Source organism: Larimichthys crocea, chromosome XVIII (assembly GCF_000972845.2).
Source record: "Larimichthys crocea isolate SSNF chromosome XVIII, L_crocea_2.0, whole genome shotgun sequence".
Lineage (NCBI taxonomy): Eukaryota > Metazoa > Chordata > Actinopteri > Sciaenidae > Larimichthys > Larimichthys crocea.
Genome location: NC_040028.1, coordinates 12,995,678 through 13,003,849, shown reverse-complemented (window position 1 = coordinate 13,003,849; position 8,172 = coordinate 12,995,678). Strand labels below are relative to the sequence as shown.

Below are 8,172 nucleotides of genomic sequence, written 5' to 3'. Positions count from 1 at the left end.
TATATATATATATATAAACTCTCTTCAACTTCAGACTTTTCAGCCCATCAAGTCTTTCAGAGCTTGTCTGAGAGCAGTCTGCTGACTGTATATTGCAGTGTGGATGGGCAGGCAGTGGGTGGAGCATGATAGTCTGAATGCACCTGTGCGTGCACCACAGACATTACAGTGCAACACAGCACTATGTGGCCACTAGCCAACTTCACCACATCAGCCTCAGTGCCAGCTGCAGAGGAGACATTTTAATTGAATCGGTATACGGTTTCTGGAATCAGGCACTAACATCAAAAGGTCACATGATGCAATCATGACTAAACAACCTTTGTGCGGATGATAAATGCTGAGGCAATTAAAATGACAATGATGAACTTAACAGTGCGTAAAGTGTGCCCCCATACACCGTATATATACACCTGGACCAGGCCTGCAGGTAGTACTTTCTGTGTGAACGTTGGCATTTACAAACTGTTATTGAAAGTCAGTGTCAAGGCTAAAATACACTGCATGCGGAACGGCTCAGCCACGGCGATGGAGCCGATACGTTTCAATCTTAGTCAATGTGTCAGCTCACACAGTCTCCGTCCCCGCTGCGTCACGGCTCCGGAACGACTGCGGCGTCCGGCAGCCCTCCGCAACACATACGCAGAGCTTCTGTTTTTCACAGACGCCAGAGCACGGCGCATAAATTCAGCACAGAGCAGATTGTGCGGGTAAGGAAATCGGCTACAAAATACAAAATAAAACCCCGGGTTGATTTTAAAAATAAAACAAGAACACGTCATAATGGGCAGGGCCGACCTGAAGTCAACAGGTGAGGGGTTTTCAGGCGTAATCATTGATGACATCTCACATCTTTTTTATAAGGATTCCAGAAAAAAGATTCGGTGTGGAATGCCATTGCAGGATTCAAAGAGACTACAGCCGGCAATATCGCACGATTATGCGTGAATTCACGAGATCTCGTGCGTTCTCGCGGCGCTCAGTAGCTGGCGGAGACACACCTGAGCGTATCGCAAACGGATTATGTGTGAGTTGGCGGACGGCGGAGTACGCAGTCGTTCCGGAGCGCAGCCGTTCTGCAGCCGCTCCGCATGCTGTGTATTTTCGGTGTGAGGCTTAAACATGGACCGTGGGAAAGGTAGGGGGACAAGCAGATGATGCTTGTGATCAGGTGTCTACATTATTTGATTTGTTTGAAGAGGTCAGAACTCACATGTGCATAAAGAGTGACTTTACCCTCTACCTCTACCGGGTAGCAATAAAGTTACTCTTCAAGTGTTGGAGTCCTGACCTCCTCAAATTCAAGCTGTGCCTGAAATTGTTACAGCTGCTTGATTTGATACATTTGTACGGAAGCCGTAAAGGGTCATACATTTTATTCCACCCGTTTTTCTGTCATAATGAGATAATTTCCTCCGTTTTCCCGTGATAACGAGATAAGCAGGACCATCCTGACTGTTCACTCACTCAGTATAAAGCATATGTACTGTATCATTTTGGAGAAATTCATCCTCAACGTTCATTATTTTGAATTGAAAAGGGCATTATGTACAATATTTACTCTACTGTAAAATCTCTTTGATCTATAATTTCTGACAAAGGGTGATACACTTTGACTAATCCTCCCTCCAGTCCTGAGATCAAGTGTATCAACCTTTGTCAGAAACTATGGATCAAAGGGATTTTACAGTGGCGTAATAGGTTTGCTTGCTCCGTATCATGGACTACATGCATTTGCCATACATTCTGTAATACGGGCGCACTTGAAATCAGAAAAAGACGAACATCTGCTCACTTGACAGCAGTTGACATTGCTACACTAAATTATGTTTCATGCAATGATTTAATACACTAGGCTATCGTTTTGTTTTCTCGAGATCTCAAATTAATTATCTCGGGTGGAATAAAATGTATGTATGTATGACCCTTTAGGGCTTCCGTACATTTGCATGCTAGATCACTGTTGTTTACCAAATAGAGTCACAGTACATGGCACAGCACATTTCTGAACTGGATAATATTCAGAATTGTGCTCGGTGTTAGGACACAGACAGTTTATTATGCTGTATATCATATATTTTACTTTAGAATTTCCACTGAACTTACTTAGACTGCACTTTATTGATCCCTTTGGGATGACTCCCTCAAGGAAATTGAATTTCCAGTAGCATACAGACACTTGTATACAAAATAAAGAAGATAAGAAAAAAATACAATATAAGATAAACAAAAGACTCTTAGCTAAATTTATAAAGTAAACAGTAGACAGTAAACAATAAACTCTTAACAGTAAAACTCTTAGCTAAATATATAAAGTAGACAGTAAACAATAAACTCTTAACAGTAAACAGTAAAACTCTTAGCTAAATGTATAAAGTAAACAATAGAACAATAAAACTCTTAACACTAAGCAGTAAACTCTAAATATATAAAGTAAAATAGGATCAGATTTAAAAAATGTAGAGAACTGTATGAAGAATAAATATAGATAAATAGATAAATATAGAGGACTGTGTATGGCATGTGTTATTTTGCAGTGGATAAATGACCAGTTATGTAGTAAGATTGACTTAAATTAACTTAGCAGTTAATTAGAATATTGCACTTGCACGATATGACTAATGGTGTATTCCAGTATGCTTGGTTGCTAAATGTAGAAGTAGCTAATTTTTAAAATGAATATGTGCATGTCCATCATGTATGGTGCAAGGCGCCAAGAAAGAAAGAAGAGTGTCCAGATGATTATTGCACAGTGAGTAAACTACCACTCTTTCCCTTCTGTCCTCTTTACTCTATTTCCTCCTCCCCCAAGTGAGGAGTTGTAGAGCCTGATGGCATGAGGGACAAAGGAGTGGCATGAGGGACAAAGGAGTTGAACAACCACTGTCTTCTTCCAGATCGTGTTTTATGAAGACAAAAACAAGGTCATTACTATGAGTGTAACCATCACTGTCCTGAGCTTAATGCTCACTTCAGCCGCTGTAACTCTGTTTGTGTGGAGAACGGAGCCTGGATCCTGAATGAGAGTCAACTACCTGGGCTACCAGTACATTTTGACCACAGGGGAGTACTCTGATTACCAGCGTTGGATGAGCTACAGCGACAGCATCAGGTCCTGCCAGATCATAAGAAACGTGAGTCACTTTCATTTCATTTTTATGATTATGTTCAGGCATTCAGAACTTGATTTAGGTTCAGGGAAAGTTTCTAGCCTTTGTTAAATATTGATTATTATTCAGTGTATTGGAGACACATTTAACTGAAAATCCGAGTTTTCTTATTGATGAGTCTCTGACTTGTAAATAGTGATGTAATTGTAATTCTGAGGTCAGAACTTTGGAAAGCTCCAAAATGTCCATGCTTCATAACATGGAAACCAAGCAAACAGGCCTCGTATTTGCCAATAAATCTCAGTCAATGTAATTATAAACCCAAATGTGATGCATGTACTGTAGTGTCACATCAGCAACCCTGAACACTTGCAGGTGCATTGAAGTATTTTGTATATTTTCTCTGATTTTTACTATCATAGCTGTTGCTCACCCCTTGTGCAGGGATTAACTGAATTATCTGTCTTCGTCTTGCAGACTTCCAGTGGTGTGTTTAGGGTTTGTGTCTACGAGTGTCCCGACTTCAGTGGTCAGATGATGGAGCGCACTGATGATTTGAGCAACCTGCTTGACCACTGGCACCTCCACAAGGTTCACTCGGCCCAGGTGCAGGATGGTGCCTGGATCTTCTACGAGCTTCCCAACTACTGTGGACACCAGTACCTGCTGGAAAGAGGAGAGTACCGCCGCTTCGCAGAATGGGCAGGCCCAAACTCCAATGTGGGCTCTTTCTGCCAAGTTACCAACTTTTAGACTGTCACTCTTTTAGTTCTTGTTTTCCATCTCTGTTCTTTGGAAATTCAATAAAAAAAGATTGTGCTCGACATAAATATGAAGTCTGAATCTCGTCTTTCAATCTCAAATCATTCCTCAAAGAAATAATGTCAGATTTGATCAGTCAAATCAGAAGTCATTTGTGTTTCTCTAACCTGATGTCATGCTTGTAACATTATATGACTAATGGTATATTCTAATATGCTTGGTTGCTAAATGTAGAAGTTGTAGCTCATTTTTAAAATGAATATGTGCATGTCCACCATGTATGGTGCAAGACGCCAGTGTTGGAGATGCAGCTTTAAATGCAGCATTAACAAGACACGTATAGTCAGTAAATATACAGAGAACACTAAGTTTGACATAATATCCACAATAATCGCAGTAACAAATTTATTTAACTAAGCTGAGTAGAATCAGCTACCTCACTTAAAATATTTTTATTTTACCTTTGATACACAATGGAGGCTCTGAACTGCTCAACACTGTCCATGGCATAGACACTCACTTCAGATACAATAAATACTCTTTTCTTACATGATTAGAACAACTGGAGCTTGTGACTTAAGGATTGGTTCAGCTGGTAATTAGTGGTAGTATAAATATGATATGAGATTTCTGCACACTGCTCCTGTATTCAAAACATTTACGTCACAGTTTCAGCGGAGTGCAAGTGATTCTAAACCACAAAAGACTCAAAGCACAAATATTTTTTCAAACCTTCTAAAAATCTGATACAGCTATAAATATTTGAAGCAGTAGTGGTAATAATTTAGATATTGCATGTTTGAGAAGATGAAGATAAAGCTCATAATATCATAGAAATTATTAATAATTGGTATTGTAACAAATGATAGTAGATGTAACCTGAGGCCACAATTAAGTAAAAAATACTAACAAAATAAATGCATTATCTACTTTTATGCTTACACACATTTTTGAAACGACAACAACAACAACAAAAGCCATTATATTACAGAATGACTTGAGCGTCAACAAAGCTGATAGGAGTGCAGGAAGAAGGTCAAAGAGCTCAGCTAAACCTGTGGACAAAGAGGCGCAGCTTGCTGATGATTCAGTGGGATTTGCCAGTAAGAGCCCAGGGCATGCCAGCTGCTGTTAGTGCTGACGCTCAGCTCACTGGAACAACGCTGTGACCCCAACAACACAAAAGGAATCCAGCCAGCATGTTCTCCCAGCTGCTGTTATTCACCCCTAAAGCCTCTTTGTTTACCCCAACTCGTGATGCTGTTTTTGGGAAACAGGAGAGAGAAAGTGCAGTGCAGTGCTGCTTATCACATTAAGCTAGTGTGCGCCCTCTTGTGGATGATGTTTGGAGCTGCAGTCCAGACAGTTTTCTGTACTTTTAGTCACATGTGGCTGATTTTATTGATTTGGATGACATCCCTTAGTTTCAGTCAATACTTTTCAAAGCTGTGTGACTTAAACCCATATTGCATAAGGGCAGATCCGTAAAGAATTAGTTTCCCACTTTGGTGTGGAGGGACATGACTGGCCTGCACAGACCTCAACCACATCCAAAACCTGGAACACAGACTGTGAGCATGACTTTATCACCCAACATCAATGTTGGACCTCACTTATGTTACAAAATCTTGTGGGAAATCTGGAGAAGTGTGGAGGCTGTTATAGCAGCAGCTTATTTAGGCTGCATACGGCTACAACATCGTCCACATAGTTTGGTTCACATAATGGAAAAAGCTAACTAAGTGTGGCATTGTCTGACAATTCACTGCAGAACAGAGATGAATAAAGAAATGAGAGAAACTAGCATGTTTTAAGACATGTACAACACTTTAAATCATAATTTGTCTGTGGTATAGGTTTTCCAGCAATAAAGTTAAATTAACTTGTTAAAGTCTTAAAATTAAAGTGAAGCAGAAATTCCTTTTAAAATGGACTAGTAAAAATCATTCAGAGGCCTAAGACTTTAGGATTAATATTCTACAGTCATCTTTAATCCCCTTGGGTCTTATTGATGGCCCTATCCTTTCTTTGGACCACAGAGGGTTAAAGATCTCCTGTAGTTTTGTTTGTGCCCTGAAATCATTTTTACTGTATCATGTAGACATTTTACAATTCTCAGCAATTTGCTCCCTTAAACTGCCTTAAATGTTACAGAAGTCCTAAAACATTTCTGCTGTAAGTCTTCCCCAGTTCCCCACATTTCCTCCAGCTCAGTTATTTTTAACTTGTGTGGATATGACTTCTCTCAGCAGCTAAGAGAAACTATGATAATCCCAGGAATGTAGATTCTTGGCTGCATGAGTTACCTTGTAAGGCAGCAATGGGTAGATGGGAGAAGAGAGATAGACATAAAGTGAGAGAGAGCGAGAGGGTCAGGAACATCCAGACAAGGCTCATGGACAGAAACAAAGTCAGCTGTATACAAAACAAAGTCTACCGTGGGATTAAAATGCTGTCGAAACACCTTTGTTGGTAACAGCTTGGTCCTGCAGTGTTATGATGAGTAATACCACCATGACGTGCACATATTTCCTGAAAATGTCTCCCAGCAAAACTCCTAATGGGTTGCTCAATAAATGATGATTGCTGATGCACCCTAGGGAGCTAATGAAAGGCTGTGATATGACACAGCATAGGTTCCAACTTAAAGTAATTAAAGATGACAGTGGCCACAAGTGCCACTACTGCTGCATGGAAAATGACATGCTATTATTAGTGTAGGAATGCTGTATGTGGACAGAAAAACAATTCTGTAACTTTATGAAAACTGTTGTCCAACACCACTTCATGCTGTAATTGTTTAGCCAGGGTCTGAACTTCTCTCACCTTTACATTTTCATTCTTGGTCAAACTATTTTAAGAAGCAACTCCGTGCAACACTGTAAATCTCTTCAAGTCAGGTGTCAGGTATAAACACTTTTGATGTCGCTGTACAAACTTGGTCTGTATTGAAGCACAACCCCACCATTACTCTAAGACAAGTGAACATTTGTGTTAACAGTGGACTCCCATTTAAGTAAGGCATACTGTCCCTGTAACCTGATTTGTTCATCTTATGGTTAACCAACATTTTAATCGTCTTGCTCCTTATGAGCAAACTGAACTACCATTGGTTTGGACTCACCTCTATGGAATTAGCAGCATCGTTAAAGTATTTTGAGTAATGGTTTGTTGTTGTACCTCAGCATTTTTTTTCTTGTTTCGTTTGTTATTGGTTATGAATCTGTTGAGTCACCCTGCACTGAATCCAGAGATTCATCTTCAGGTGCATACATTTTGTAACTGTTTTTTTTAATGTTCTCATGCATTTAATCTGCTACTGTTCACATTAAATGATTGCTCATTATCTGAAAGAAAAAATGGAAAGTACAATATATTTAACGGATAAGATAGACAGAAAAAATAATAATACATAATATAAAATACAATTTTGCCTGAAACTTTTAAGTGCAGACTGTAAAAATTGATGCTGCTGTGCAGATGTAATAACATTTTTTATTATTACATGATCAAAAAAAAAAAGCTTATGATCTAGAACTAGCAAGCAAACAGTCAAACATCAAGCAAGGTCAACAACACAAGACATAGCAGCCAGCTAATATTACTTACTAGTCCAACAGCAAGAATCCCAGCTAAAAGTCAGTCCCAGATTTACTCTGGTCTTGTCTCTTTTCCTGCTGACAACAAAATATCTTCAGTGATTACTAGATATTTAGACATGAGGAACAACTTGAGCAAAAAAAGGCTGCATCAGAAAGTTCAGGAAGTTCCAGTGTTATCATTAAGACGGACATACTGCTATGGCCGGACAAGATACATTTGCTCTCGGTCTCTTGACACTCTCTTGTCCTCTGAGGAGACCCACTGCAGAGAGGTCGTGTCCCTGTGATGTGGCTCTCTGCCCACGACACCCTCAGTTAGCCAATATTCTCACAGCCTCCTTCACACACCTGCCACTCAAAACACACACATGCACCTTTTGCTAACACCTTTCACAGCATGCACCTTGCACACATACGGACCTGCTGGGACCTTAATTTGGACCTGAGGTCTATGCAGGGAAAGCACCCCACCGTGCCAGACCCAAAAAAGATCCTGATTTGAGGTGTCATGATGAGAGTTTATATGTCATTTGCTGTTATGTAAAAAGTGATATACTGCAATGTAATAAAGTATTAGATGTGTTACTTCTACCACCACTACTACTTGTTATAGCAATAATAAGAATTATTTAATATATCTACATTTGGTATCAGAACAAATGCAGAGTGCCTTAATAATGCCATAAGTATTACTGTAT

General features: G+C 39.6%; 1 pseudogene; it reads left to right on the top strand.

Moving 5' to 3' along the window:
- The window catches only part of LOC104938507 (gamma-crystallin B-like), a 4,245-nt pseudogene extending 382 nt beyond the window's left edge, over nt 1-3,863 (top strand).
- Nucleotides 3,864-8,172: the final 4,309 nt, after the last annotated feature.